Source organism: Callithrix jacchus, chromosome 6, assembly GCF_049354715.1.
Source record: "Callithrix jacchus isolate 240 chromosome 6, calJac240_pri, whole genome shotgun sequence".
NCBI classification, from domain to species: Eukaryota; Metazoa; Chordata; class Mammalia; order Primates; family Cebidae; genus Callithrix; species Callithrix jacchus.
Genome location: NC_133507.1, coordinates 34,370,623 through 34,392,229, shown reverse-complemented (window position 1 = coordinate 34,392,229; position 21,607 = coordinate 34,370,623). Strand labels below are relative to the sequence as shown.

General features: G+C 42.7%; 1 long non-coding RNA gene and 1 pseudogene across 3 annotated transcripts in view; both read right to left on the bottom strand.

The window, feature by feature from the left end:
* LOC103793689 (uncharacterized) overlaps positions 1–21,607 on the bottom strand; it is a 142,029-nt gene that overhangs the window by 33,439 nt on the left and 86,983 nt on the right. The window lies entirely within an intron of this gene.
* On the bottom strand, positions 38–1,087 carry LOC118154518 (small ribosomal subunit protein uS8 pseudogene; annotated as a pseudogene).

Sequence of the window (21,607 nt, the reverse complement as noted above, 5' to 3'; positions counted from 1 at the left end):
TGTATCATATCTGTCTTTTTTATCCATGAGGCATTTTATTTGTAAATATATGTATTACATCCCTAGAAAAAGAATCCCAGAATTTTCCCTCCTGTGTATTTTCGCCTTGCTTCTTCATGGTCCATGATGCCAGCTGAGGTTGTCAGTACAATGAAACCAAACTGGTGGGACGAAAGCAGATGATTCTGCCATTTTTCTAGATCTTTGAGTTGCACATCAAATCTGGGGCTGATCACGCCACACTTGTTAGCCTGCCTGTGAGGTTCACAACAATTTTCCCAGCTCTGTGATCATCAGTGATTTCAAATTCGCCAATGTAACCATGCTTCATCATCACAGTGAGAAACTGGACAATAATGTTGGCACACCGCCTGATAAGCACCGGGCATTTTCCTCTCTTTTTGGCATTGTTGATGCTCCTGAGAGCATCAGCCAGGACATTCATGCACACCATGTGGCAGTGCGGAAAGATGGTGGAAAACTCATATCTATGTCTTTCTGATAGGCAGAGACATATTCTTTCAGTATTTTAAATCTGCGTTTCTTGCTATCATCAAAGGGCATGACTCCCCAGGAACTGCGGGCAGTGTGAAGTCCTGTCATGGCACTTCTGTCATGTTCGTGCTGCCTGTCTGTTCCTCTCCTGGCTGATCAACACAGCCTTCTGACATGTTAAAAAGTACAAGTGTGCCCCAAAAACTGATTTTCAGTTTGCACTTTACCTTCAAGTTTTATTGATGATATTTTGAAGCATAAAATTTTCTTTTAATTTTTACATACTCAAATTATACTAGGTTTTTATGCCTTTGAGGCTGTGCTAGAAAACCTCAACCTGCCACAGATTGTGTAAAATATTCACCTATGTAATCTCTTCCTATGCTTATGTTTTCATTTTTTACACATAAACCTAAATTTCATCTAGAATTATTTAGGGTACACACTGTGTACCTAATAGCTTTGCCTTTATTCATTCCAGCAGTTAGCCCATTTTCCCAATACTGTCATTTACAGGACAATCCATGCTTCACCCACTGGTCCGAAGTGCCAGGTTTATCATAAACTAAATATATGTGTGTATGTGCACATAACAAATAAGTTTCTATGTTTATATAATGCATACACGTTTATGGGTTTTTGGTCATCTTAACAGTTTTTCAGTCTATCAGTCTATTTCTGTTGAAATAACACCATTTTATTGATTGTAGCTTTCTTTTTTTTTTTCTTTTTTTTTTTTTTTTTTGAGACGGAGTTTCGCTCTTGTTACCCAGGCTGGAGTGCAATGGCCCGATCTCAGCTCACCGCAACCTCCGCCTCCTGGGTCCAGGCAATTCTCCTGCCTCGGCCTCCCGAGTAGCTGGGATTACAGGCACGCGCCACCATGCCCAGCTAATTTTTTGTATTTTTAGTAGAGACGGGGTTTCACCATGTTGACCAGGATGGTCTTGATCTCTTGACCTTGTGATCCACCCTCCTCGGCCTCCCAAAGTGCTGGGATTACAGGCGTGAGCCACTGCACCCGGCCAATTGTAGCTTTCTAAAGCATTTCAGTATCTAAGAAGATATATCTCCCTCATAAAATATTTTCTCAACATTGTCTTATTTTCATTTGCTAGTTTCTCCGGATGAACTCATATTTTCAAATACAAAAAACATCCCAGCAATATTTTGTTTGAAATTGTGATAGATTTAGGTATTAAAGTCAGTATCTCCACAATATCTCTTCTACTCACTGAGAAACATCAGTTTACTCAATTCTTTTTTTATGCGCCCAAGTCAAGTTTGTGGCTTTCTTCATATAAATCCTGTATAATTCTCTATGTTGTTTAAGCCACTGTTTGGGAGTTTTCTGCTACTCTCAGAAAACCTAACCTGCCTTACCTTATAACAAACATGTTATTAAATGTGGTTATTTCTAAGAACTTATTTAATTGATTTTCTTGGCTCCCTCAGTAGACAATCATATTATCTATAAATTATTGTAACAATTTACAGGGCCACCTCTGTGCTCTGGCTAGTGCAGTTTACCTGGTATCCATCAGATTGTTGACCGATATTATGACTTGGCTTTTGTGGGAACCGAAATTCCAATAAGGAGAAGGCAAATCAGGCTGTTAGAGTGACTACCTTTTGCGACAGAGGCCAGACACTTGATGTTCTAATTGACTATGTTTTTGCATATTGCTCACACTGGATTATGACTATTCTGAGAACAAAAGCCATGTCCTGTGTCCTTGAAAACATTAGACAATAAATATTCAATGAAGGGAGAAAATGAAGAAGGAAGAAAAACAGGAGAGAGAGAGGGGTGAGAGTTCTGCATAGAGTTCAGACACAGGGCCCCTTAGCTTCACTTGTAGAAATCATAGGAAATTCCATTTTTCAGAAAAGTACTATTTGTTTAATAAAATAGATGTTTTCCTGACATAAACTTGCTTATAGTGGATTTTTTAAAATCAAGGTGTAATTTTAGCATCCTCAAGACCCTTCTTTTAAAGAATGCTCTTGGCCACACACTGTGTCCAAAATGTCTCAAGACTGCAATTCTGTAGGTATGAGCTAAGAGTGGTGTTAAAAAAAAAAAAAAAAAAAAGTGCAATTCTAGATTCAGTTTTTTTTCAACAGGGAATTGCCCCAGTGGCCAGAGAGAGGAAACAAGAGGGGTGCTGGAGGCTGCAGTCAGGGTCATAAGCAATGCGTCCTCCAGTGTCCTTCATTCCTGGGCCTGCTGTGTTGGTGGAAAGGGCTCCAGACTGCGATTTGGGAAGCCTCACTCTGGTCCATGGAAACGTCCACCTGAAAGACCCAGGACAGCCTGGCACCTGAAAGGCCCAACTGTTGGGGTGGTTTTAGTGATGCTGCCCCAGAGGCATTGGCAGAACCCTGGCCACAGGGCTGCCATCCATCAGTGTTACTTCAAGTCATCCTTTGGACACATAAAGAAGAAATGAACTCCAACGCCAGCATGAGGCAGACACACGCATCTGTCTGTCCCCATGGGCAGCTCACAGGCTGTGTCAGGAGCACCTCCAGGGCTGACCTCAGCTCACCACTGCCACCCGCCCCCATGGTTGGTCATCCCAAGCTTTTCTCCCCACACTGTGACAACAATTGGGCTTAATGTTAGCAGGATGAGGCCTGCAGTAGGGGAGGGCCACAGACTGGTTAAAAGAGACAGCTGGACAGCCAGCTAGGAGGAGGAAGTTCCCGTGCCCTATAGTGCCATCGGGACTATAATTAACAACAATTTATCACATAATTTCAAGTAGCCGGAAGAGTGGACTTTTCATGTTCCCAACAGAAAGAAGTGATACATGTTCTTAGAGACAGATCACCCTGATTTGATCATTACACTGAATACATGTATTGAAATATCATACTGTTCCCTATAAATATGTATGATTACCATGTGCCAATTAAAAATAATGCAAAAAGAATGAAATTGACCAGGTGTGGTGACCCATGCCTGTAATCCCAGCATTTTGGGAGGCTGAGGTAGGTGGATCCCCTAAGGTCAGGGGTTTGAGACCAGGCTGGCCAACATGGTGAAACCCTGCCTCTACTAAAAACACAAAAATTAGCTGGACATGGTGGCAGGCCCCTGTAATCCTAGCTACTAAGGAGGCTGAAGCAGGAGAATCGCTTGAACTGAGAAGACAGAGGTTGCAGTGAGCAGAGATTGAATCACTGCACTCCAGCCTGGGCAATAAGATCGAGACTCCATCTCAAAACAAAAAAAAAAAAAGAATGAGGGAGAAAAGAAGATGGCGCGGTAGGAACAACCCAGGATTGCAGCCCTCAGTGAAGGTACAGAGGGTGAGTCCAAGCCGCATTTCCAGACGGATCTTTGTTGCCCACAGAACGGGGAAACTCCCAGGTGTGGGAGAGACACAGGACACCAGCGCAGCCCTTTCGGCTGGTGTGGCCATTTCGGCCGGAGCCACAGTGCAGCGGCACTCCACACAAAACCCACTGGTCTGAGTGCCCTGTTAAACCAGCAGTCTGAGATTTGGGAGGGCAGATTAGCATATCCATCTGATTAAAAAGGACTTGGACAGTGAGCCAGACCAGGAGATTCCCAGGATGCGACATTTGAGCTGGCACAGTGGGTTGCTGCACAGGAAATCACACAGATCCCGGTGCCCTATCAGCAGGCAACTGAAACACGTGGGAGAGAGTCAACCGCTCAACTTAAAAAAGAGAGAGAAAAAGGCTCAGAGGCAGGGAGCCATGTGATCAGGCTCAACGGGTTCCACCCCCACAGGGACAAACAAAATGGCGATTCGAAACGCTTGGGATTGAGAGTTTCACTGCAGACACAGCTGAATCCAGGACAGTGCAGCTTGGTGGGGGAGAGGCGTCCACCATTACCGAGGCATTCTGCCCCTACTGAGGTACACTCCCATTTCTGACGCAGCCTGCCATTTCCGAAGCAACCCCCCACAACAGAGAGACTCTGCCAACAGGGTGGAGCCCACAGCAACAGGGCAGAGCCCATGACAGTAGGACGGAGCCCATGAAAGCTGGGTGGAAGCCACAGCAGCTGCGCAGAGACCATGGCAGCAGGGCAGAGCCCACGGCAACAGGGCAGACCCCGAGGTAGCAGGGCGGAGCCTCGGCAGGCAAATAGTGACTAGACTGAATCCAAGCTGGGCAGGACAGTGCAACAGATACTAATAAAAAAAGCCCTAACTCGTCGAGATAGAGCATCTGAGGAAAAAAAGGGTTTTATAAGTTCTGCTGCAGTAGACTGAAACACACCTGCCTAACAGCCCTGAATGAACAAGGAGCTCACAGCTCAGCACTTGAGCTCCTATAAAGTACAGACCATCACCTCAAGCAGCTCCCTGACTTCCATATATCCAAAGAGTCACCTCAAAAAGGACTGATCAGACTGACATTTTGCAGGCATCATTCTGGGACAAAGATAGCAGAAGAAGAAACTGGTAGCATCCTTCACTGTTCCACAGCTGCTACAGGTGTACCCCAGACAAGCAGGGCCTGGAGTGGACCTCAGCAGTCATACAGAAGAGGGGCTAGACGGTTAGAAGGAAAACGAAGTAACAGAAATACTTCATCTCAACAATCTGGGCGGCCACTCAAACACCCAATCAAAAAGTCAGCAACTACTCATACGACAGGGGGATAAATCCACAGAGATAAGAAGAAACCAGTGCAAAAAGGAGGAAAACACACAAAACTAAAATGCCTCGCCTCCTACGGAAGACCAAAACTTCTCACCAGCAAGGGAACAAAGCTAGACGGAGAATGAGTGTGATGAAATGACAGAATCAGACATCAGAAGGTAAATAATGAGAAAATTCTGTGAGCTAAGAGAACATGTTCTAAATCAATGCAAAGAAAATAATAACCTTGAAAAAAGATTTGAGAAAAGATTCGAGGAAATGATAACAAGAATGAACAACTTAGAGAGGAATATGAATGAACTGAAGGAGCTGAAAAACACAACGAGAACTTTGCGAAGCATGCACGAGTTTCAACAGCCAAATTGATCAAGCAGAAGAAAGAATATCAGAAGTCGAAGATCAACTGAATGAAATAAAATGAGAAGCCAAGATAAGAGAAAAAAGCGCAAAAAGAAATGAACAAAGTCTCCAAGAAAGGTGGGACTATGTGAAGAGACCTAACCTACGTTTGATAGGTGTAACAGAATGTGATGAAGAGAATAAATCCAAGCTGGAAAATACTCTTCAGGATAATATCCAGGAAAATTTCCCCAACCTAGCAAGGCAGGCCAATATTCAAGTCCAGGAAATACAGAGAACACCACAAAGATATTCCTCAACAAGAGCAACCCCAAAGTGCATATTCGTCAGATTCACCAGGGTTGAAATGAAAAAGCAAATGCTAAGGCCAGCCAGAGAGAAAGCTTGGGTCACCCGCAAAAGGAAGCCCATCAGACTCACAGCAGATCTCTTGGCAGAAATGCTACAAGCCAGAAGAGAGTGGGGGCCAATATTCAACATCCTTAAAGAAAAGAACTTTCAACCCAGAATTGCATATCCAGCCAAACTGAGCTTCATAAGTGAAGGAAAAATAAAATCCTTTGCAAACAAGCAAGTACTCAGAAATTTTGTCACCACCAGGCCTGCTCTACAAGAGTTCCTGAAAGAGGCCCTACACATAGAAAGGAAGAACTAGTATGAGCCATTCTAAAACATACCAAATGTCGAAAAGCATCAACAAAATAAAGAATCTGCATGAACTAACAGGCAAAACAGCCAGCTAGAATCAAAATTGCAGTATCAAATTCACACATAACAATATTAACCCTAAATGTAAATAGGCTAAATGCACCAATCAAAAGACACAGACTGGAAAATTGGATAAAAAACCAAAACCCATCAGTGTGCTGTATCCAGGAAACCCATCTCACATGCAAGGATACACAAAGGCTCAAAATAAAGGGATGGAGGAAGATTTACCAAGCAAATGGAGAGCAAAAAAAAGCAGGAGTTGCAATTCTCATCTCTGATAAAATAGACTTTAAAGCAACAAAGATCAAAAAAGACAAAAAAGGACACAATATAATGGTAAAAGTGTTGATACAGCAAGAAAAGCTAACGATCTTAAATATATATGGACCCAATACAGGAGCACCCAGATATATAAGGCAAGTTCTTAATGACTTACAAAGAGACTTAGACTCCCACACAATAATAGTGGGAGACTTTAACACTCCACTGTCAATATTAGACAGATCAACCAGACGGAAAATCAACAAGGATATCCAGGGCTTGAACTCAGACCTGGAACAAGCAAACCTGATAGACATTTACAGAACTCTCCACCCCAAATCCACAGAATATACATTCTTCTCAGCACCACATCACACCTACTCTAAAACTGACCACATAATTGGAAGTAAAGCACTCCTCAGCAGATGCAAAACAACTGAAATCATAACAAACAGTCTCTCAGATCATAGTGCAATCAAGTTAGAACTCAGAATTCAGAAACCAACCCAGAACCGTACAGCTTCAAGGAAACTGAACAACTGGCTCTTCAATGTTGACTGTATAAACAATGAAATAACAGCAGAAATAAAAAGTTATTCAAAACCAACAAAAACGAAGAAACAACATACCAGAATCTCTGGGGCACATGTAAAGCAGTCTCTAGAGGAAAATATATAGCAATAAGTGCCCATATGAGAAGAGTGGAGAGATCCAAAATTGACACCCTATCATCAAAATTGAAAGAGCTAAAGGGGCAAGATCAAAAACACTCAAATCCTAGCAGAACACAAGAAATAACTAAGATCAGAGCAGAACTGAAGGAGATAGAGACACAGAAACCCCTTCCAAAAATTCAATAAATCCAAGAGCTGGTGTTTTGAAAAGGTCAACAAAATAGACAGACCACTAGCCAGACTGATAAAAATGAAAAAAGAGAACAACCAAATAGATGCAATAAAAAATGATAAAGGGGAAATCACCACAGATTCCAAAGAAATTCAAACCATCATCAGAGAATATTACAAACAACTCTATGCACATAAACCAGTAAACCTGGAAGAAATGGACAAATTCCTGGACACCTGTGTCCTCCCAAGCCTAAACCAGGGGGAAGCTGAAACTATGAATAGACCAATAACAAGGTCTGAAGTTGAGTCAGCAATTAAGAGCCTACCACACAACAAAAGCCCAGGTCCAGATGGGTTCACAGACAAATTCTACCAGACACACAAAGAGGAGCTGGTACCATTCCTTCTGAAACTATTCCAAATAATCCAAAAAGAGGGAATCCTTCCCAAATCATTTTATGAGACCAAAATTATCCTGATAACAAAACTTGGCAAAGACTCAACAAGAAAATAAAACTTCAGGCCAATATCCATGATGAACATAGATGCAAAAATCTTCAATAAAATACTGGCAAACCGATTGCAACGGCACATCAAAAAACTTGTCCATCATGATCAAGTAGGATTCATCCCAGGGATGCAAGCCTGGTTAAACATACACAAGTCTATAAACGTAATTCACCACATAAACAGAACCAAAAACAAAAACCACGTGATTATCTCAATTGACGCAGAGAAGGCATTTGACAAAATTCAACAGCCCTTTATGCTAAAAACCCTCAATAAACTCGGTATCGATGGAACGTATCTCAAAGTAATAAAAGCTATTTATGACAAACCAACAGCCAATATCATACTGAATGGGCAAAAACTGGAAGCATTCCCTTTGAAATCTGGCACTAGACAAGGATGCCCTCTCTCACCACTCCTATTCAATATAGTACTGGAAGTTCTAGCCAGAGCAATCAGGCAAGAAAAAGAAATAAACGGTATTCAAATAGGAAAGGTGGAAGCCAAATTGTCTCTATTTGCAGACGACATGATAGTATACCTAGAAGACCCCATCGCCTCAGCCCAAAAACTCCTGAAACTGATAAGCAACTTCAGCAAAGTCTCAGGATATAAAATCAATCTGCAAAAATCACAAGCATTCCTATACATCAATAACAGACTTAAAGAGAGCCAAATCAAGATTGAACTGCCATTCACAATTGCTACAAAGAGAATAAAATATCTAGGAATACAACTTACAAAGAATGTAAGGGACCTCTTCAAGGAAAACTACAAACCACTGCTCAACGAAATAAGAGAGGACATAAACAAATGGAGAAACATTCCATGTTCGTAATTAGGAAGAATCAATATCGTGAAAATGGCTATACTACCCAAAGTAATTTACAGATTCAATGCTATCCCCATCAAGCTACCATTAACTTTCTTCACAGAACTGGAATAAAACACCATGAACTTCATATGGAACCAAAAGAGAGTCTGCATTGCCAAGTCAATTCTAAGCAAAAAGAACACAGCGGGAGATATCACACTACCGAACTTCAAACTATACAACAATGCTACAGTAATCAAAACAGCATGGTACTGGTACCAAAACAGAGATATAGACCAATGGAACAGAACAGAGCCATCAGAGGCAACACAACGTATCTACAACCATACAATCTTTAATAAACCTGACAAAAACAAGCAATGGAGAAAGAATTTCCTGTTTAATAAATGGTGTTAGAAAAACTGGCTAGCCATGTGCAGAAAGCAGAAACTGGACCCCTTCCTGACACCTTACACTAAAATTAACTCCAGATGGATTAAAGACTTAAACATAAGACCTGGCACCTTAAAAACCCTAGAAGGAAATCTAGGCAAAACCATTCAGGACGTAGGAGTAGGCAAGAACTTCATGATCAAAACACCAAAAGCATTGGCAACAAAAGCCAAAATAGACAAATGGGACCTAATCAAACTCCACAACTTCTGAACAGCAAAAGAAACACTCACTAGAGTGAATCGGCAACCAACATAATGGGAAAAAAATCTTTGCAGTTTACCCATCTGACAAAGGGCTGATATCCAGAATTTACAAAGAACTCAAACAGATTTGCAAGAAAAAATCAAACAAGCCCATTCAAAAATGGGCAAAGGATATGAACAGACACTTTAAAAAAGAAGACATACATGAGGCCAACAAACATATGAAAAAATGCTTATCATCACTGGTCATTAGAGAGATGCAAGGGATACCATCTCACGCCAGCTAGAATGGCGATCATTAAAAATCTGGAGACAGATGCTGGAGAGGATGTGGAGAAATAGGAACACTTTTACACTGTTGGTGGGAGTGTAAATTAGTTCAACCATTGTGGAAGACAGTGTGGTGATTTCTCAAGGACCTAGAAATAGAAATTCTAATTTACTCAGCAATCCCATTACTGGGTATATATCCAAAGGACTATAAATCATTCTACTATAAGGACACATGCACACGAATGTTCATTGCAGCACTGTACAATAGCAAAGACCTGGAACCAACCCAAATGCCCATCGATGATAACTGGACTGGGAAAATGTGGCACATATACACCATAGAATATTATGCCGCAATCAAAAATGATGAGTTCATGTCCTTTGTAGAGACATGGATGAATCTGGAGAACATCATTCTCAGCAAACTGACACAAGAATAGAAAATGAAATACCGCATATTCTTACTCATAGGCGGGTGAGGAACAATGAGAACACATGGACACATGGAAGGGAGTACTACACACTGGGGTCTATTGGGGGGAATAGGGGAGGAACAGCAGTGGGGAGCTGGGGAGGGATAGCATGGGGAGAAATGCCAAATGTGGGTGAAGGGGAGGAAGGCTGCAAAACACACTGCCATGTGTGTAACTATGCAACTGTCTTGCATGTTCTTCACATGTACCCCAAAACCTAAAATGCAATAAAAAATAATAAAGAAAGAAAGAAAGAAGAATGAAATTATGTCCTTTGCAGCAATATGGATGCAGCTGAAGGCCATTATCCTAAGTGAATCAATGCAGGAACAGAAAACCAAGTGCTGCATGTTCTCACCTATAAGTGAGTGGTAAGCATGAGCACACATGGACACAGGAGGGGAACAACCAACTGGGACCTACATGAGGGTCAAGGGCTGGAAGAAGCAAGAGGATCAAAACACTACTTGTCAGGTGCTATGTTCACCACCTGCATGACCAAATTATCTGCACACCAAACCCCAGAGACATGCAATTCACCCATGTAACGAACCTGCACGGTACCCCTGAACCTAAAATAAAAGTGGAAGAAAACTATGAGTTGACATTATTTAAATATATATAATAATATTTAAAGCAAAAAAAAAAAAGTAAGGATTAGGCCTGCAGGAATGATTTAATTCAAAAATGTCTCTAGATTTTAATCTGGTGGGCTTGGATCTGTGGCTGGCCACTTTTCTGCTCTGCCTGTCACAAAAGCCCTGCACCTTAAGGACTGCCTGGGGCTTGCTCTGGCCTCCTGAACCCCACTGGTGTCACCAGCAGGCCTGAGCTCAGTCTCCACTGCTGCCTGCTGGGTTCAGGTGCCCCTGGGCCTGACCCCGGCCTGTGCTGTCACAAGAAGTATGGGAAGTGGGGGAGGTGGGGGAGTGTAGGGGGAGCGTGGGCGGGTGGGCTGGCTGCAGGGAGCCCCCACTCTGAAAGTCATGAGCACAGAAGGAAAGTGGGGGATGGGGAACACGGCTGAGCTCCACAGAGGTCAGGTACACTCCCTGGGATGACGCCTGAGAACCAAAAGGGCCCAACTCCCACCTCGCTTCCCCACCCCCACCTCCCCCCTACCCCCATCTCCCCCCGACCCCCACCTTACTCCCCCACCCTCACCTTTCCCCCCACCCCCTCCCACAGCCAGAAGAGGAGCACTCCCTGGGAGCGAACTGCCAGCAAATATTTTTGGGTAGCCCTGGGTTGGGCTCCGGCTGGGAGAGGGAGAGGGTGCCCAGTTCAGGCGGGATCAGGCCAGAGACCGCACAGATGTAGGCATCACTCAGCATCTTTAAGCTGGGGGGTTTTGTGATCCGATTTACATGTGAAAAAGGTGACTTTGACAGGTGTCTAGAAGTGGTTTAGGGCAGGCCATGGGTTAGAGCAGGCAGTCAGGACAGGGTGCTGAGGGACTGCTGCCTCCAGGTAGGGAGAAATGATGGGACCTCAAACTGCAGGCAGAGAGAACAAGGCCTCCACCGCCATCTGTGCAGCAGATGAGAGAACCTGCCTCCCACTGCAATCAAAAAGCAGCACTGGGTAGTATGTAGTAAGACATATTTGTAAGCAATGCGAACTTAATGAAAAGTAAGGGAATCCTCAGAAACAAAAGCAATCACTGAAAATTGAGTGGACAGCTTGTAACATGATGCCCTGCACCCAGAACCAGAAGCAGCACAGCTGGGGGACGGTGGCCCTACCCCAGAAGACTGGGTTTCAACAAACAGGAATTGACGGGGCAATTGAGGGGATGGGCTAGAGAGGAACTGAGAACCACCATGTGAGGTTAGGACTCTCCAGGGGTCACTGCCTCAGAAATAAAAGACAAATAACTGGAAAAAATATTTACCTGCACGTATCAAATAACAACATGAAATTTTGTTATATTGGCCTAAACATTCCCTTGACAATTTCTTTCTTTTTTTTTTTTTTTAATTTTTTATTGGATTTTAGGTTTTGGGGTACATGAGCAGAGCATGTAAGACAGTTGCGTAGGAACACACATGGCAGTGTGCTTTTCTTTCCTTCTCCCCTTCACCCACATTTGGCATTTCTCCCCAGGCTATCCCTCCCCACCTCCCCCTCCCACTGGCCCTCCCCTTTTCCCCCCAATAGACCCCAGTGTTTAGTACTCCCCTTTCTGTGTCCATGTGTTCTCATTTTTCATCACCCACCTATGAGTGAGAATATGCGGTGTTTCATTTTCTGTTCTTGTGTCAGTTTGCTGAGGATGACGTTCTCCAGATTCATCCACGTCCCTAAAAACGACAAAAACTCATCATTTCTGATTGCTGCATAATATTCCATGGTGTATATGTGCCACATTTTTCCAATTCAGTCTATTATCAATGGGCATTTGGGTTGATTCCAGGTCTTTGCTATTGTAAACAGTGCTGCAATGAATATTCGTGTACATGTGTCCTTATAGTAGAATGATTTATAGTCTTTTGAATATGTACCCAGTAATGAAATTGCTGGGTCAAATGGAATTTCTATTTCTAAGGCCTTGAGGAATCGCCACACTGTCTTCCACAATGGTTGAACTAATTTACACTCCCACCAACAGTGTAAAAGTGTTCCTTTTTCTCCACATCCTCTCCAGCATCTGTTGTCTCCAGATTTTTTAATGATCGCCATTCTAACTGGCGTGAGATGGTATCTCAATGTGGTTTTGATTTGCATCTCTCTGATGACCAGTGACGATGAGCATTTTTTCATATGATTGTTGGCCTCATATATGTCTTCTTTCGTAAAGTGTCTGTTCATATCCTTTGCCCACTTTTGAATGGGCTTGTTTGTTTTTTCCCTGTGAATCCTTTTGAGTTCTTTGCAAATTCTGGATATCAGTCCTTTGTCAGATGGGTAAACTGCAAAAATTTTTTCCCATTCTGTTGGTTGCCGATCCACTCTAGTGACTGTTTCTTTTGCCGTGCAGAGGTTGTGGAGTTTCATTAGGTCCCATTTGTCTATTTTGGCTTTTGTTGCCAATGCTTTTGGTGTTTTGTTCATGAAGTTTTTGCCTACTCCTATGTCCTGGATAGTTTTGCCTAGATTTCCTTCTAGGGTTTTCATGGTGCCAGGTCTTATGTTTAAGTCTTTAATCCACCTGGAGTTAAATTTAGTGTAAGGTGTCAGAAAGGGGTCCAGTTTCTGCTTTCTGCACATGGCTAGCCGGTTTTCCCAACACCATTTGTTAAACAGGGAATCCTTTCCACCTTGCTTGTTTTTGTCAGGTTTATCAAAGATTGTATAGTTGTAGATATGTTGTGTTGCCTCCGGTGCCTCTGTTTTGTTCCATTGGTCTATATCTCTGTTTTGGTACCAGTACCATGCTGTTTTGATTACTGTAGCCTTGTAGTATAGTTTGAAATCCGGTAGTGTGATGCCCCCCGCTGTGTTCTTTTTGCTTAGAATTGACTTGGCTATGCGGGCTCTCTTTTGGTTCCATATGAAGTTCATGGTGGTTTTTTCCAGTTCTGTGAAGAAAGTCAATGGTAGCTTGATGGGGATAGCGTTGATTCTGTAAATTACTTTGGGCAATAGAGCCATTTTCACGATACTAATTCTTCCTAACCATGAACACGGAATGTTTCTCCATCTGTTTGTGTCCTCTCTGATTTCGTTGAGCAGTGGTTTGTAGTTCTCCTTGAAGAGGTCCCTTACGTTCCTTGTGAGTTGTATTCCAAGGTATTTTATTCTTTTTGTAGCAATTGTGAATGGCAGTTCGTTCTTGATTTGGCTTTCTTTAAGTCTGTTATTGTTGTAGACGAATGCTTGTGATTTTTGCACATTGATGTTATATCCTGAGACTTTGCTGAAGTTGCTTATCAGTTTCAGGAGGTTTTGGGCTGAGGTGATGGGGTCTTCTAGGTATACTATCATGTCGTCTGCAAATAGAGACAATTTGGCTTCCACCTTTCCTATTTGAATACCGTTTATTTCTTTTTCTTGCCTGATTGCTCTGGCTAGAACTTCCAGAACTACATTGAATAGGAGTGGTGAAAGAGGGCATCCTTGTCTAGTGCCAGATTTCAAAGGGAATGCTTCCAGTTTTTGCCCATTCAGTATGATATTGGCTGTTGGTTTGTCATAAATAGCTTTTATTACTTTGAGATACGTTCCATCGATACCGAGTTTATTGAGGGTTTTTAGCATAAAGGGCTGTTGAATTTTGTCAAATGCCTTCTCTGTGTCAATTGAGATAATCACGTGGTTTTTGTTTTTGGTTCTGTTTATGTGGTGAATTATGTTTATAGACTTCCGTATGTTGAACCAACCTTGCATCACCGGGATGAATCCTACTTGATCATGGTGAATAAGTTTTTTGATTTGCTGTTGCAATCGGCTTGCCAATATTTTATTGAAGATTTTTGCATCTATGTTCATCATGGATATTGGCCTGAAGTTTTCTTTTCTCGTTGGGTCTCTGCCGGGTTTTGGTATCAGAATGATGTTGGTCTCATAAAATGATTTGGGAAGGATTCCCTCTTTTTGGATTATTTGAAATAGTTTTAGAAGGAATGGTACCAGCTCCTCTTTGTGTGTCTGGTAGAATTCGGCTGTGAACCCGTCTGGACCTGGGCTTTTTTTGTGTGGTAGGCTCTTAATTGCTGCCTCGACTTCTGCCCTTGTTATTGGTCTATTCATAGTTTCAGCTTCCTCCTGGTTTAGGCTTGGGAGGACACAGGAGTCCAGGAATTTATCCATTTCTTCCAGGTTTACTAGTTTATGTGCATAGAGTTGTTTGTAATATTCTCTGATGATGGTTTGAATTTCTGTGGAATCTGTGGTGATTTCCCCTTTATCATTTTTTATTACATCTATTTGGTTGTTCTCTCTTTTCTTTTTAATCAATCTGGCTAGTGGTCTGTCTATTTTGTAGATCTTTTCAAAAAACCAGCTCTTTGATTTATTGATTTTTTGAAGGGTTTTTCGTATCTCAATCTCCTTCAGTTCAGCTCTGATCTTAGTTATTTCTTGTCTTCTGCTGGGTTTTGAGTTTTTTTGATCTTGCTCCTCTAGCTCTTTCAATTTTGACGATAGGGTGTCAATTTTGGATCTCTCCATTCTCCTCATATGGGCACTTATTGCTACATACTTTCCTCTAGAGACTGCTTTAAATGTGTCCCAGAGGTTCTGGCATGTTGTGTCTTCGTTCTCATTGGTTTCGAAGAACTTCTTTATTTCTGACTTCATTTCATTGTTTACCCAGTCAACATTCAAGAGCCAGTTGTTCAGTTTCCATGAAGCTGTGCGGTTCTGGGTTGGTTTCTGTATTCTGAGTTCTAACTTGATTGCACTATGGTCTGAGAGGCTGTTTGTTATGATTTCAGTTGTTTTGCATTTGTTGAGCAGTGCTTTACTTCCAATTATGTGGTCAATTTTTGAGTAGGTGTAATGTGGTGCTGAGAAGAATGTATATTCTGTGGATTTGGGGTGGAGAGTTCTGTAAATGTCTATCAGGTTTGCTTGCCCCAGGTCTGAGTTCAAGCCCTGGATATCCTTGTTAATTTTCTGTCTGGTTGATCTGTCTAATATTGACAGTGGAGTGTTAAAGTCTCCCACTATTATTGTGTGGGAGTCTAAGTCTCTTTGTAAGTCATTAAGAACTTGCCTTATATATCTGGGTGCTCCTGCATTGGGTCCATATATGTTTAGGATCGTTAGCTCTTCTTGTTTTATCGATCCTTTTACCATTATGTAATGGCCTTCTTTGTCTTTTTTGATCTTTGTTGCTTTAAAGTCTATTTTATCAGAGATGAGAATTGCAACTCCTGCTTTTTTTTGCTCTCCATTTGCTTGGTAAATCTTCCTCCATCCCTTTATTTTGAGCCTTTGTGTATCCTTGCATGTGAGATGGGTTTCCTGGATACAGCACACTGATGGGTTTTGGATTTTTATCCAATTTGCCAGTCTGTGTCTTTTGATTGGTGCATTTAGTCCATTTACATTTAGGGTTAATATTGTTATGTGTGAATTTGATACTGCCATTTTGATGCTAAGTGGCTGTTTTGCCTGTTAGTTTTTGTAGAATCTTCATTATGTTGATGCTCTTTAAATTTTAGTGTGATTTTGGAATGGCTGGTACTGGTTGTTCCTTTCTATGTGTAGTGCCTCTTTTAGGAGCTCTTGTAAAGCTGGCCTGGTGGTGACAAAATCTCTGAGTACTTGCTTGTTCGCAAAGGATTTTATTTTTCCTTCACTTCTGAAGCTCAGTTTGGCTGGATATGAAATTCTGGGTTGAAAGTTCTTTTCTTTAAGAATGTTCAATATTGGCCCCCACTCTCTTCTGGCTTGTAGTGTTTCTGCTGAGAGATCTGCTGTGAGTCTGATGGGCTTCCCTTTATGGGTAACTTGACCTTTCTCTCTGGCTGCCCTTAGTATTTTCTCCTTTATTTCAACCTTGTTGAATCTGACGATTATGTGCCTTGGGGTTGCTCTTCTTGCAGAATATCTTTGTGGTGTTCTCTGTATTTCCTGAATTTGAGTGTTGGCCTGTCTTGCTAGGTGGGGGAAGTTTTCCTGGATGATGTCCTGAAGAGTATTTTCCAGCTTGGATTCATTCTCTTCATCCCCTTCTGGTACACCTATCAAACGTAGATTAGGTCTTTTCACATAGTCCCACATTTCTTGGAGACTTTGTTCATTTCTTTTTGCGCTTTTTTTCTCTAATCTTGGTTTCTCGTTTTATTTCATTGAGTTGGTCTTCGACTTCAGATATTCTTTCTTCTGCTTGGTCAATTCGGCTGTTGAAACTTGTGGATGTTTCGCGAAGTTCTCGTATTGTGTTTTTCAGCTCCTTTAATTCATTCATATTCCTCTCTAAGTTATCCATTCTTGTTATCATTTCCTCATATCTTTTTTTAAGTTCCTTAGTTTCTTTGCATTGATTTAATACATGATCTTTTAGCTCCCAAAAGTTTCTCATTATCCACCTTCTGAAGTCTAATTCCGTCATTTCGTCACAGTCATTCTCCGTCCAGCTTTGTTCCCTTGCTGGTGAGGAGTTTTGGTCCTTTCTAGGAGGCGAGGTGTTCTGGTTTCGGGTGTTTTCCTCCTTTTTTCGCTGGTTTCTTCCCATCTTTGTGGGTTTATCCGCTTGTCGTCTGCGTAGTTGCTGACTTTCGATTGGGTCTCTGAGTGGACACACAGATTGCTGATGATGAAGTATTTCTGTTACTTGGTTTTCCTTCTACCAGCCTAGCCCCTTCGCTGTATGACTGCTGAGGTCCACTCCAGGCCCTGCTTGTCTGAGGTGCACCTCTAGCAGCCTTGGCACAGTGAGGGATGCTACCCGTTTCTTTTTCTGCTATCTTTGTCCCAGGATGATGCCTGCCAAATGTCAGTCTTTTGGATATAGAGGGGTCAGGGAGCTGCTTGAGGAGACAGTCTGTACTTTTTTGGAGCTCAATTGCTGAGCTGTGAGCTCTGTTGTTCATTCAGGGCTGTTAGGCTGCTATGTTTGATTCTGCTGCAACAGAGCTCATTAAAAAAAATTCTTTTTTTCTCAAATGCTCTGTGTTGGGGGGTTCGGGCTTTATTTTTCAATGTCTGATGAGGTGTCCTGCCCAGCTAGAAGGCAGACTAGCCACTGTTTGGCTGCCGAGGCTCTGCCCTGCTGTTGTGTGATTCGCCCTGTTCCTGCAGGCTCTGCTGTGGTCTCCGCCATGCCCTGTGGCGGAGTCTCTTCATTGTAGCGTGTTGCCTCAGCAACGGCAGGCTGCGTCAGCAGTGGGCATGTATCTCAGTAGGGACGGGTTGCCTCGGCAACGGCTGGCTGCGTCAGCAGTGGGCATGTATCTCAGTTGGGGCGGGTTGCCTCGGTAGTGGTGGACGCCCCTCCTCCACAGAGCGTCTCGGACCATCTGCTCGGGATAGTTTGAAATCGCAGTTTTGTTCGTCCCGCTGGGTGTCCCAAACGATCTGTCCCTGCAATCCCCTGGGATGGCCTACTGTCCAAGTCTCCTTCAGTCTCAAGTCCAGCCCTCTCAAGTCTCAGGTTGCCAGTTCAACAGGGCACCCGGACAAGCACGCCCTGTGGGGATTGCTGGGTAGGGCCGGCCGCCACTGCCCCCGCTGCCGGCTTCGCCAGGCAGACCTACTGCCTGGCATCCCGTGTCTTTTTTATACTTGGGAGTTTCCCCGTTCTGTGGGCAACAAAGATCAGTCTGGAAATGCAGCTCCAACTCACCGTTTGCGGATTCAACAAGAGCTCCAATCCTGGGTTGTTCTCACAGCGCCATCTTGAGTCCTCCCCCTCCCTTGACAATTTCTAATCATTTCCCTGCTTTTATGCAGGTTTGAACTTGAAATTTATACTATTTAAACCAAGAAGTCAACCTTAAAGTGTCCCCAAAATATTATATTCCTGGAAACCACCACAGAAACAAGGGATAATTTCTCTGGACAAACACACCCTCACCCCAGGCTTTTTCAGAATCCCTGTGGCAGGCAGAACTCTAAGATGCCCCCAAGATTCTGGCCCCTGTGTGTGTTCATACCTCCTAGTTATTCAGTCAGGCACTCATCCACATGCTGCCCTGAAGAGACTTTTCAGATATAACCAATGTCCCTAATCAATTTTTAGAAAAAGGTTGTCCTAGGTAGACCCCTAATCAGGTGATCGCTTATCAAGGAATAGGGTTCTTCCCTGCAGAAGGAATTTGAAGAGAATGAGACTCCATACCTGAGAAATTCTCCATCATTGGTGTTGAAGGAGGAGAAAGCCATTGACCAGCCACGTGGGCAGCCTTCAGATGCTGGGGAGCCTCCAGGTGGCAGGCAGTGAGGAGGTGGGGACCTCAGCCCTGCAACCAGGACTGCAGGACAACCTGAATGAGCTTCAATGCATATTCTTCCCCAGAGCCTGCAGACGCAAACTCAGCCAGCATCCTGATTTCAGCCTGGTGAGACTGAGCAGAGAGTGCAGACTCATTACCTCATCCCTCTCCCCCACAGAGCTGTGCGATGGACAGTACTGTTTCACCCTCTACATTTGTGGTTATTTGTTATCACCAATACACAGTTTGTTACCTAAAAGTGGGGTGTACTGCAACAAATACATAAAAATGTGGCTGTGACCATGGAAGCCGACAGCAGGCAGAGGCTAGAAGAATGCTGAGGAGCGTGACAGAAAAAGCCTGAAGTGCAGTGAACAGACTATTAGTAGAAAACCATACTTGGAGGATCCTAGTGGTGACACCTCAGAAGATGAGGAATATGTTATTGGAAACTGAAAGCCGGGGAATCTTTGCTGTTTATTGGCAGAAACTTAGCAAAATGGTGCCCTGCCAGTTAGGCAGAAAGCAGAAGTTATAAGTGACGAACTTGAATAAATTGCTAAGGAGATTTCCCAGCAAAGTGTTGAAGTTGCAGCTGAGTTTATTGTTGCTGCTTATAGTGAAATATGGGAGGAGAGAGCAAACTTGAGAAAAGCACTATTAAACAAAAAGCAACTGGTCTGGATGGTTTGGGAAATTGCCAGCCCACCTGTTTAGCTACGGACAATAAAATTAGGAGATTGCTTTCAAAACCATGGCAGAAAAAAGAAGACGAGGGTATGACTGTACAACCTTTTGCTAAAACCTCAAAAGGATCAAAAGGTCAGAGAGTTCAGTTATACAAAGCATGTGTGCCTCACAGATTTTCTCAATCAAACTGGAGGACCGCAGCCCTCTAGCATCTGGCCCTCAGCTGCATCAAACATAGCAAAGGCAGTATTTCAAAAAGATCTGTGCTGCAGTAAACATACAAGTGCTGATATTTCTTTGACACACTCGTTTCATTTCCTTTGGTTTATATTCCCAGCAGTGGAATTGGTGGATCATATAGTAATTCTATTTTTATTTTTTGAGGAATTCCCATGCTGTTTCACAGGGGTCGTACCAATTTACGTTCCCATTCCCATGAGTAGTGCATAAGGGTTCCTGTTTCACTACACCCATTGACAACTCGTTTCCGACGTCTTTTTGATAACAGCCATTCTAACTGGAATCAGGTGGTATCTCATTAAGGTTTTGATTTGCATTTCCCTGATGAATGTTGAGCATTTTTTCCTCGACCTGTTGGCCATTTGTATATATTCCAAGATATGGAATCAACACAAGTGTCAGCAGACAAATGGATAAAGAAAATGAAGTACTAACAGCCATGAAAAAAGATAAAATCCTGTCATTTGCAAAGACATGGATGGACCCAGGGACATCATCTTAAGTGAAATAAGCCAGACACAAAAAGACAAATAAAAACCACATGATACCACACATGTGGAATCTTAAAAAAAAAAATGACCTCACAGAGACAGAGGTAGAACACTGGTTACCAGAGACTGGGGAGGACGAGGGTAAGAGGGAGGATGAGGAGAGTTTGATCAATGGGTATAAAGTCACAATTAGGTAGGAGGAGTAAGCCCTGATGTTCCATTGCACTGTAAGGTGATGAGGATTACCAGTACAGTACTGTGCATTATAAAACAGCCAGAAGAGGTCATTTTGAATGTTCTTACCACAGACAAATGATAAATGCATGAGGTGATGGATATGCTAAATATGCTGATTTGATCATTATACAATAAGTGTTTATCAAAACATCAGACTGTACTCCATAAATATGTACAATTGCAATAAAATAGTATACACTAAAAAGAGATCTGTGGGCATGGCCTTTGCTTAATGGTCTGAGTCCCAGTGCAATTCATGCAGAGTACACAAAGTTCTTGACTACAATTGTTTGGGAAGAAATACTGCCAGCCTGGACTAAAAGATTCCAGTAGCAAGAGGCAGGTTAATAAAACTTCAGCTATAAATGCTGCTACTTTTAATGAAAAGGAAGAATGACTCGGAGTTCAAAGAGCAGAACCAACAAGAGCCCAGAGGATGATCAAGATAACCAAGGAGCAAAGAAGGATAATTCTCAGGCATGGAAACCTAATCAAGGATCTCTGGCTGGAAGTCCTCCAACTAGATTTCAGAACTGCTTTGGAACAGTGACTCCTTTCTGTTTCACCTTCCATTTTCCTCCTTTCTAAACTGGAACATCTATAACTGTCACTCTATGTCAGTCCCACCATCATATACTGGGAGTGTTAGGGAGATCATCTCTCTCTTGAATGGAGAGGAAATGTGTCTCAAAAAATACCCGAGTGCCTCATCCAAACCTGGGCCTGATTTACCTGATGAGATCTCAAACTTGGAATGATGTCTGAATGAGATTAGACTTTAGGGAATGTTTAGAAGGGATGTAAATTATTGTGGTCTAGGCCAAGCACGGTGGCCTCACACCTGTAATCTCAGCACCTTGGGAGGCCAAGGCAGGTGAATCATGTGAGGTCCGGAGTTCAAGACTAGCCTGGTCAACATGGCAAAACTCTGTCTCTACTAAAAATACAAAAATTAGCTAGACATGGTGGCACGCATCTATAATTTCAGCTACTCAGGAGGCTGAGGCAAGATAATTGCTTGAACCTAGGAGGCAGAGGTTGCAGTGAGCCAAGATTGTGCTACTGTATGCC